Raw genomic sequence first — 12,004 nt, 5'->3', positions numbered from 1 at the left:
TTACGCTATGAAATTTTGCACTCAGAAACTAAAAAAACGTTGACCGCGACGGATAAGTGTGTTGAAAAAATTCTGATAGCAAATCGATACGATTTTCATGCAATTTATTCCACCCGTAAGTTTCCGGCACTGAATTTGGTGATGCCTAGAAGTAGAAAAGGGCCTCGCTTTGAATCGTACGCAAATTCATATCGAAGACGAGCAAAAGGATTTTGATTCCTGTTATGACCCAAAACATTTTCGGACTGCTAATCCAGTGGCATGAAGAATCATCTCGCTACGATACACAAATGCATAAAACTGGTAAGTTTTACAAAACACGTTCTATAAATATCACAGCAGAACAAAAATGAAATTTTTGCGTGTCTCAAGGATAAAATTATGTGTTTCTAGTAGTTTTGGGGTTGCTGTATCTAATGCTCAAAAAAAATTCAGCGCGTCACAATTTTTAGCTACAGGTCGTCAAAGTTGTAACAAACACGGTTTTCATTGATGCTTTTATGAAAATCAAAATATGATTTATCAAACTTTTTAGTGATCTAATCAACCAAGCATGCGAAAAATGATTTAAACTTTCATTCGTGATATAATTTGGTATAAATTGCACGATAACATTTTGATTAAATCGATTTTTTCAACATGCTTGCAGCCTGCATACAAAATACTTTGTTTCTCTTATATGAAAAAATACAATACTTTTCGAAACCATAAAATAATAACTTTTGAGCATCGAAAGTATTATGAATTTTATTGATAATAATTGTTATACATATGAAGTTTGAATTATGTGGCAAAGTAAGCGAATAAATTGCCATACAAGCTGACAAACTTGCATGCAAGTTGACTAAAATAGTCAAATTTTGCATTTTTAATAGTTGATATTTCAAAAACTAGACGTGCCATGATATTTTTGAAAACGACAACTTTTAATTGAGTAAATACTGGTATTTGGGTACTTGAGACAAAAATGTGTTCCGCAGTGTATTTGCTAGAATGTCCTTAGAAAAAATAAGCGACGTTGAAGGCATTGTTGTTGCGTACATGTAATTCTAATAATGAAAAAGAGAAAAAAGTCAATATCTGAGACTTTCATCACCGTAGTGATTGGTCTTTTTGCAATTTAAACAGTGAATAGATTGGGGCCTTACTAAGCTTTGTGGTAATGTCCGCAAGGCTATGCTAAAAGTGTTTGGGTTCGATTCCCAATCCGAACTTTTCGTAATGAAAATTTTCTTGTATCATCCTAGTGTCATCGTGCCTGCCACACAATACACTATGTGCGATGGTGACTTTGGCAAAAAAGTTTTCAGTTAATAACTGTAAAATTGCTCAAAATTACACTTGGCTGAGATGCAGGCTCTGTCCTATTGGGGACGTAATGCCAAGAAGAAGAAAACTCTGAAGAGATCGAATAATTTCACGGACAACTAGTTGAGTGCATTCCAGCATCCAGCAAAATAACATGAAGGGACAAAACACGGCAAACAACGCCTGCCACCTTGAACTTTCAGCAATAAAAAACGAGAGCACTATCAATAATTAAGGGGGAGTAAAGTTTTAAATCCAACCTGCTGTAGGTACGTCGAGAAATTTCGCTGCTGTAGATGGCGTGACCTTTATTTACAAACCGTTTTGCAGAAGGTCGCGTGGTGGTGGTTCACTGAAAAATAAATAGTAAGCAGGGAAACATAACGAAATTGCATGACGAAGGACAGTTTCATTTTTAGCTTCGGGTTCCCACAGAAGTAACAGCAGCAACGACATCGGCGTTTGACTAACAGAGTATATCGTTGGGAGACTTTATGGTCTTATTAAACGATGGTGATAAACTCGCGATAAACCTAACGCATAGGAATCGCTTACATGTTTTGGCGTTGTTTTTTTTCACAAACGGAAAATCGTGTGAGTTTTTAATTCGAATTAGTTAAATGTTATTCTGTTTTTTTCTGCTAATACAACCCAATTGGGACAAAACCTACTTCTCTTCTGTACAACGAGCACATTCACAATTATGAACTGCGAGCCTCTTCTTTGCCAAGTGATCATGAAACATTTGTTAAATATTTCAACCAAGAATGATAAGCTAATCTCTGGAAATAGGTTGATAAGGATGTAGAAAATTACATCATCGCCAGGGGCTTTCAAATTTTAGAACTTTGTAATAATAGTTCTTTCTTCTTGAGTTTTTGACCTTTTTCGTAATTAGATAGTAATAATTTATTCTCATATTTCAATGCGGGAATTGGCTTCTGTGTTTTTTTTTATATAATTTCCAAATGGGCTAAGGGCCATGGTCATATTGAAAAATTTTATTTTAAAATGTTTGTTTCTTAACCGGGAAAAACGTTTTTTAATTTATTATGGCTGATCTTGCCATTCAATTTTATAGTAGGATCGTGAGTGCGTTGAAATTGACTGCTCTTCACGATCTCAAGACGGAACAAGAGTTTATAATCACGGATTTGAATTATATTTCGTATTTTGGTATTGGTAGAAGAAGATAAATCGATCCAACAGTCAGCTGCTTTCTTGTATAGCTGAACAATGTTCTATTCCAGAGGAATGACATCACATCACCATGCTAAACAACGTAATGCTATCGTAGTCAGCACAATAAGACACCAAGTAAAGGGCTCAAGTTCACAACCTGTCTCAGTACACAAAATTTTTACGTTTTGAAGACTACGAAAACAGCGCCAGCTGGCAGCATCCTGTTAAATTTTCACAAAAAGTGCCTATGGAGACTCAAAAACTTCCACCTCGCAATATAATTTAATGATCCCGGCCAAATGATTATAGCAAAAGTTTTCCCATGTTTATCCAATTTCGTTACAAACAACAAATTTAGTTTCATTATTTCAAGAAGTCCGATAAGATAGACGAGGTTGGTGGTCTAGTGGCTACCGCTTCTGCTTCATAAGCAGAAGTTCATAGGTTCAATCCCAGGCCCGCCCCTTACCTCATACTTTGTAGTTGTATCTTTCACTCATAATTTTTCACAGTCATAGCATTTGCTAGAACCAGAGATGAACAAAAAAAACAACCGTTTTTTCTACGCTTCCATTCTTCCATCATTAAGCATGCCTTTCCTTGCGCGTGATACATAGGCAGTCTGCTAACCAAACAGCAAGCCTCTCTGACATAAATTTACCATCCCTACACCTTCCCGCATGAACTGGCGTAGATGAAGTGCTATATACGATCAACTGTGAGAGCCAGTCTAATGTATAATCAATTCATCGCCCTTCCCCTCATTGGTCTGCATTCTGAGGTGACAGGCGCCATTGTTGCCTAATAATAGAAGATCAGGTATCAGAAATTTGGCTCAGGCGGCACGTTCCCCTACAAATGGGAGATTTGTGCCTCGCACGTCATCGCCGTCTCATCACTTACCCGATAGAAAGGATTATGGAAAGGAAGAGGATGGGAGTAAAAGGAAAGGAGGGGAAGTCAGGAGAAGAAAATTTCGTAACAAGCACCCCAAATGGGATGCTTATATCGATTGCATTGGTTTTGATGTTACGCGGGAATGATAGAAAACCAAACTAAAAAAAAGAATGATTTCCTAGTTCCCAACGTAAACATAATGTTAAGAATTCTGTTCAGTACCCCTCGAAAGGATACTGTAACTCATTCAACTTATCAACATCTGCGTAACAACGGTTCTTCTGATATAGAAGTCAGTTGTTGAAGACGTTGACAAAAGAGCTTGAAGAGGGCTTATTTCTTCGAGAGAAGACGAGCAGAAATTTTATGAAAACCATAGTTAATCATAAAATTTTGCTTCCTAAGAAGTTCAACAGAGTCATCACCAATGCTGCAGAAGAACAGACGATATCCATTCTCCATTGACTTGACATTGTTGATCTTCCAGAAGTTTGCCAAAATCGAGGGATTCTGGAAAACTATTCGATTCAGCACATCAGTTTGGTTCAATTTTTCATTCGCATTCCAAGGAACGCGTAAACAAACATTGTTTGTATGAAGATTGAACGGTTCAAAAACAAATTTGCAACCATCAATCGCTGTCTCGTTGATCACCATCAACTTCTGCTTCAACCAGTCATGGCTTTCTTGGTTTTCGGGAGAAAACCACATTCGGCCATATCTGATCCCGCAGCCACAGAATGTAGGGATCAACGAGCCAGGCGGCGTCTGGTATAGAAAAACGTTTAAATCGCTAAGTAATTCATCCTTCAGAGCGTTTGTGAAAAAGCCGTTCTGAAGCTTTATCTGAAAGCGCAATGACGATCGTGAATTACTAGCATTAACTTCCGAAAGAAGAATTTTACCTGCGGAAGCAGCTTTGCGGTTAAACTTTTTCCGCTGGTTCTTTGCATAGTTTTTTCCCCTAGAGGAACAACTAATTGCATCACCAGTAGGGATAGAAGAAGCAGCCACTGGTAATTCTTTGTCATCATTCTGAGTTCTCTCAAAAGCATGTTTAGTAGATGCTTTTGAGGAGGACCCGGCATGTGATTCCGAACTACCGGTATTATTACCCACAAAATCAGCCATGTTAGAGATGCTGTGTTCTATAGCACGAACGAGATGATCAGCTATCCAAGGCGTCCAAAAGAGAAAAGAACGATCGTCTGAGTTCAGATAATCTCTTGACCCATTGGAAGTTTTAACTCACCAACACAATTAGTTGTAATGAGAATAAGGAAGAGCGAGAATCTTTCCAAAGTCGACCAAAGATATCGTAAACTAATTCGCAGTGCATACTACTTTACACATTCGCATACATACCTAGAACAGTACTCAAGAAAAAAGTACTTAAGGTGAAGATGAATCGAAGCCAAACTTCAAATGTTCAAGAACATAAATATAAAGAACCAGGCAACCGACCACACTGAAAAGTTGATCAATTAGTGACAGATTGATAAAGGTTTCAGCCTGAACGGATATCTAATTCTCCTGATCTGTGCTCTTGAAAACCTGAAAGGTAGCTTAGATTAATCTTTACCTTAAGCCGCTTTCAAATCATTCACTTGTTTCTGTGTTATAAATCTGCATTCGTATGTGAACACAGATTCTCATAGCGATACGGTAAACCCACAAGGCGGCTCGTTTCTTTCGAATACTGTGCCAGCCAGTCATGCAAATGTATGCCGCAGTCGTACCACAAACAATCCACTGCATGCGTTTGATTTCCACACTGTAAACAGAAGAGAATTTACACGTACAAACAGTATGACCATATATCACCTCGAAACACACTACATGAACAATAAGCACACGCGGTTGAGAATCAGGGATGTATCATTACCATTAAGATGAGTGTACATGGTGAGTGTACAATAACGATGATCTAGTACTGCATCATCTCTGCCGAAGAGATTTTTTCCCCTCGCTAAAAGAACATTCTCATTACGCTCATGAGAGGTTTGGAGAATGGAGTATCAATACTACCATAAGTAGATTGAAATACATACATGGGAAATTTAGTAAAACTTTTATGTATGAAAACAAAACACGACGATCAAACCACCATGAGCTACCACCACCATGCAAATTTAGGAAATATTTTGCACAATATTTCCTTATACACACAGTAAAACCACTGCACTGCACTAAACCCGTACTGTAATTGCACTGTATGGTAATTTAATAGATGCCACAAGGGCATTATGAAACGATAACGCCGATGAAATAATAAAATAAAGGGTCATCGCCAAAAAGCGTCCACTACCCATGAACACTACCACATCAGCTAGTTGTATCTTTCACTCATAATTTTTCACCGTCATAGCATTTGCTAGAACCAGAGATGAACAAAACAAACAACCGTTTTTTCTACGCTTCCATTCTTCCATCATTAAGCATGCCTTTCCTTGCGCGTGATACATAGGCAGTCTGCTAACCAAACAGCAAGCCTCTCTGACATAAATTTACCATCCCTACACCTTCCCGCATGAACTGGCGTAGATGAAGTGCTATATACGATCAACTGTGAGAGCCAGTCTAATGTATAATCAATTCATCGCCCTTCCCCTCATTGGTCTGCATTCTGAGGTGACAGGCGCCATTGTTGCCTAATAATAGAAGATCATTAGCACTTATACATTGAGGTTGTGTGTTAGTCACAAATATTCATCCGGTTGATTCCTTGTGTAAATGCAGCTGATCTGGCGATACTGGAACAGCAACCACGGGCGACTAACCAAGCTAAAACTCAAGCTTTAAGAAGCCCGATAAGATGGTCGTGAGAATTACAACAAAATCGAGTTCACAAAGAACAGTTGTAATTGTTTTTTTAAGACAATAAAACTTAATGATAATAAATCTTCGAGATGTTTAGTAGAATACCTATAAGTAGATGAAAAACCCCGAATTTAGTACTATACCATTTAATTCCACTAGAGTTTGTATCCTTTGACAGATACGCGTATTTCGTCCTCAACTGTAAGGCCGTCTTCAGTGACGTGTACTAGACTCTAGTACTCTAGTACTCTAGTGGAATTAAATGGTATAGTACTCAATTCGGTTTTTTTCATCTACCAATAAAACTGGTTATACTTCAATGTGGATAAGTGATGATATAAACATGTTTTATGCAAATAGATTTATCAATATACCTCTAGATCAAGAATTATCACACGTTCACTAATAGTGTTATGTTTTTTTTTCTTTTTTACAGGTATGTACAAACTATCCCCATTGGTGAGTAATTAGTTTATCAGTTTTTGGGTTTATAGTATTGAACATGCCAGCATATTTTGTGCTGATGATGCTGATTGTTGGGAACAATTTCAGTATTTTCTTTCACTTTAGCTATGTGGGGCCTACCATAAATCACTTAATGTAAAACAATAAACTTTAATCTGAAGCATCTGAAGAACTGAAGCATGAGAATTCTCACACTTATACAAAAATTGAACTGTAATAGAAAGTAGCGCAACCAAATGGGTTTTTTTTGGGAGTCAAAGGACCCCCGCCTCAGAACAAAAAAAAAAGAGAATTACCAAATATATTTTTGAAATTCTACACTACAATCCAGAAGCATCAGAGCAGTAAGTTGTATTAACAGTTCTTGTAAGTTGTGACCTTTTAATTCTTCGGGAAATTTAATAAAACTGAAATTGTCTTGCTTCTTCTGATAATTATACAACAGGTTTGGGACAAGAAGTTTGTCAAACATTTATGCATGTATGTATGCATATTGAAGCCGTTCAAACAGCTGATTGATGCTAAATGCAATGCTTCAAAATTTTTTTAGTAGGCTCAGCATTTAGCCGAATTGTATGACCTTCAAAGTTCACATGAATTCTAGGAGGAGCAATCCTTTAGTTTTTGATGATTACAAAATTACAAATAAAAATCTAAGGGAAGATAAAGAGAGATGGTGATTCCGATCATAAGCTGAAAAATCACGAAAGTTCGACTTAAAGCTTTGTCTGAGTCGGTAGCAAAGACGAGCCACTCAAATGAAGATAAAAAAAAAAACTCTTCTCTAGTAGAGAAGTAAGGTAAAATCAAGGACGGTTCGATGCTTAGTGGTTCCCTGATGGCTTGCTTACTTTTCACCACCTAATTAATTTCAATTTTGTTGCTCCCTTGCGCCGCCTACCCATTTGTTCATGTCATATATTTGCAAAAAAAAATCTACAGACGTTTGGCAAACATCTAAATAATAGAACAGATTCCATTTGCAATTCCCAGTGTGAGTTTCTGTCAAACTTGAGTACCTTTTGCAGTACCAAGGAATCAAATATAGTACTAAAAGTGGTACCCAATCTGAACCTAGGTGGGACGGACCTAGATCTAATATCCTTAAATTATTATTCGACTTGCAGAATACGTGCTAAATATGATGGGCAAAAAAGGAATTTCAGTTTCCCATAAATAACTTTTTTGACATATGTGGTGGATTTTGTTCGGCTCACTTTTAAAGTTTAGAACGAAGTAGGCTGTCATTGGCATTTGTACGCGTCGTTGATGGTTGTTGGTAAATTATATCACAATTTTGAAATAATAAAATTCAGTTTGTATTGTACTGACGCTGATTAAAAAATTTCAGCAAACTTTCTTTATGTATGCGCATATAGTGATACTTTTTCGGGTAAATATTAACTATGACAACTTGACATGTTTTATTACTTTGAAATTAAAAACTGCAATACTAACATGGCTATTTAAACGAATGACGGATTGCTTAACCTTAACGCGCTACTGGCTAAAGTTCAAGATTTCAAATTTTCGTTTTGCTGTTCTTTCTAGATTAAATCGAAATTTTCAACAGGTTGTATTATTTTAATTAATGCAATGAAGATATAGGGTACGTGTTCCCTTAGTTGTGAGTGTTCCTATAGTTGCGGTAGTGCCGTTTTCACTGGTTTTGTTACATTAGCCAAAGAACCGAAATAGTTGAAAAGAGCGTTCAAATTGCTTTAAAGCTGATGAAATCTCACTGAAATTGTTTAAATTTTTCTTAATTGTACCAATAGTTGCGGTAAAGTGTTCCTATAGTTGAGGATCACTTAAGAAAACAACGGATGCCGCAACTAAAGGAACACAAATTAAAAATATACCGCAACTAAAGGAACAGTGTACCAATGGACCGATGCACAAGTTCATTATCTGACGTTTGAGCGGTGCCGTGTTATTTACGTGACCATGGCAACGAGTGAATTCGGCACCGCTTAAACGTCAAACTGGTGAACTCGTGCATTGATCCATAGTGGAGGTATTATTTGTCACTGACATGCCGTGGATTACTGCGATGAAATCATTTTTCTCATTGAGTCAATGGTCGTTACTTCCCGTTACAACAATAACATGTACATCAATTGCGCTTGTTGAATTTAGGCGGTTAAATGAAGTTCAATCGTGCTTAGTACCTCCACTATTGGTACATCTACCCTATACACATTTGAGCTATCCCTCGTCAACCACAAATGAATTCGGCTGACTTGTTTGTTCTACTAAGCATTGATTGTTTATTGCGAAAAAAAGAAACGAATACGATTATGTGGTTCATTATTGATTGAAAATCATACTGATTGAAAATTTAAACTATAAGATTTCAACATTATCAATTCAATCAAATTGAACAGATTGAAAATTGTTTACGCGTTTGATTCTTTACTCGGGATGTACTCATATAGTAAGTCAAAATTGTGCTCCTAGTTCAGTTGAGGTTTTCGACCTGTTTTACTACTTTTTTCGTCGCTAATCATCGCTTATGAAACAAATCCAGTACTGAGGCGAGCGGTCTATATAAAGTGCACCTTGTTGATCTTGAATTGACCAGTGTTTTCGAAGAATTTAGTTGGTGCAGTCCAAGTAATCCCGAGTGGCATTGGCAGCCATCATTGAGTTGGAATGGACTGATGCACGAGTTCACTATATGACTTTTGAGCGGTGCCGTGTTATTTACGTGGCCATGGCAACGAGTGAATTCGGCACCGCTCAAACGTCAAATTAGTGAACCCGTGCACTGATCCATTACAAAAGTTTGTTCATCAACCTGTCACTACGATGAATTCACAGCACTCACGGCAGATGAACCACAAAACAACAACAATGCCTACCGATTAGACAACAACAACAATCAACTGTTCCGAACGTGATTCCTTTGGTAAAATTGGGATCAGAAATTGTGAACAATTTCTACTGCAAATTAAGCTCCTGTTCGACGAAACCGATCGTAGGATTGATGCTGCTCTTTCATCCTACATGCATACAGTGCGTGACAAGCCAAGACAGCAATCAAGTGATGATGTTGCAGGCATAATGATAGAGTCTCCTCCTGATTCCGTCTCTATGAGGATCGATGCTGAAGAAGATACTGTCAACAACGATCTCTCAAATGATGCCTCCAATACTATCGGACACTTGTCCACGATTCAACAAAGCGTCGGCTTCTGCAGAGAATCTTCTACGAATCCCAGTGCTTCTTCGGCTCCTAGAACTTGATACAACTGCTGTTATTACCGACGTCGTGGTCCAAGAAAAAGCTTAACTGCGTCATCGTTTTTATTCCGAGGACATCTGCTGGGTACCTGTAGTCGAAGAAGACTTGCTTGTCGAAAGTTCTATCTTTCTCATCGAAGATCCGGGTTGCAAGCCGTCTTTAAGGATGCTGAAAGATTTGTAGGAGACCGTATTTCAATTCAAAATATGCTGATGGGTGTATATCCAAAAACATTCATCTTCCTTGCTCAATTTCCTAGAGAGGTTACGGCATGGTTTGCAACATGGAATTAGAATTTAAATGAGTAAAGATTAGTTAAATAAGAATTATCAAAATATCATGAACTTTATTATCAATCTAATTGTAGAATTAAAAAAGGAGAATTCCTTACTCTACATGTATACTGCCATAACTGCAAAACAGTCACATTTGACATTTTTGACAAATTGGAGTTAATACCGGGGAGAGTCATCAAATGATAAATACTTTCGATCAACTTACTGAAATTTGTGAGTTTGTTCTAGAAAATTCGAAAAAAATACCAAGTTGTTTTGTCACATTGGTAATTATAATCACGGTGCTCCAATTACCATTATTATCAAATAAAATATACCATTCAAACGGCAGTCAGCAGTTGATTCCTGACGTTGTTCTGCACCTCTGGGCCGATTGTTAAAAAAATCCTTAGGCAGAATTTTGAGTTACGCCCTTTTGAAGTTTATATGATAGAAATCACACGAAATATGCCACTTTAACTTGTTTAAACAAAGAGATTATAATAAAATTTTGTAGTTTTAATTTTTTATATGGTTTTAGATATTGAAAAATACATTTTTCTAAAATTTTTCTCGACCGACATTTGAAAAGGGCCAATGCTTTGTTTGATTATTACTTATAAGCCAATACACGAAAAATGATATCTACCAAATTAACGCCTGTTAGTGAATTTAGGAAATTGTCCAAAGCATTCAAATTTGTATGAAAAATTCTTGGACAGGATATGCAGATACGCCCTTTTGAAATGTACGGAAAGAATATGGAATATGGGATATGGTGGATTCTGCTCCATCTGTAATCAACGGTTAGCTAGGTGCATACATAATCATTACACTTTTGCGGTTGTTCTTATTTCATTCAATTTAGCAAGTTGCATAGAAGGAATGATTCAAATTGTATTCAAATGTAACGCAGAATTTTCCAATTTGAGACCCCCTTTCCTCCCCCACGTTACAGCTTTTGTATGGATAATGTATGAACCGTAACACTACCGAACCTCCTCGTTACGTAATATTTGAACGATTCCAAATTTACACGTACACATGTTGTCTATACTGACATTGAAAAAGGATCAAAGTACAATTGAAATATACACATTTCAATATAGCTGAACAATGACTGTATCAAAGTTGACCGGAACACTCGAACATCACTTATCTTTATCTATATTATATATTCATACATACATACTTCTATTCTAATCTGTTCTATTCTATTCAATTAAGTCCAAATAAGGGTTGCAACTTATATATGATAGTTTTAATGTATTTTAAGGAATTTAAGCTTTTTGTATTAAATGCTTTTCATTTGAGCTGGATCCTCGTTTTAAAGGTAATTTGAACAAGTTTGTCGAGAGCTGGGAAGAGCAGAGTCTGACAAAATCTTCGAAATATCATATTATCATATTTAATGTAAAAGACTTCTGCAAAGCAACTGGTCGAGGACTAGGCTGGCATAATGAGCTGGCGTCGGATAACGCTGTGCATAACGCTGTTTCACAGACCTGTCTGCGCTATAAAGTCGAACAAACATCGAAAGTGTATCGTTCAATTCTTTTGCGCACAGTTTTTGATTACAACATTGGCATTTGCAAAAATATGTTTCAGAACAAGTAGGGTGGATCAGAATAGAATAAATTTAAGTAGAGTAAAATTGAATAGAATAGAACAGATTAGAATAGAAGAGAATTAAATAGAATTGAATAGAATATAGAATATAGAATTATGTAGATACAGATATGTAATGTTCGAATGTTGCGATCAACTTTGATGTTCAGCTATATTGATATGTATATATTTCAATTATACT

At 36.7% G+C, this 12,004-nt stretch overlaps 1 protein-coding gene across 2 annotated transcripts in view; it reads left to right on the top strand.

Moving 5' to 3' along the window:
* The window catches only part of LOC5574043 (sodium- and chloride-dependent neutral and basic amino acid transporter B(0+)), a 400,663-nt gene that overhangs the window by 295,839 nt on the left and 92,820 nt on the right, over positions 1–12,004 (top strand). The window lies entirely within an intron of this gene.

The sequence above is a fragment of the Aedes aegypti genome, chromosome 2 (assembly GCF_002204515.2).
Source record: "Aedes aegypti strain LVP_AGWG chromosome 2, AaegL5.0 Primary Assembly, whole genome shotgun sequence".
Taxonomy (NCBI): Eukaryota; Metazoa; Arthropoda; class Insecta; order Diptera; family Culicidae; genus Aedes; species Aedes aegypti.
Note: the sequence above shows the minus strand (reverse complement) of the source record. Positions and strands in the feature narration are given on the sequence as shown.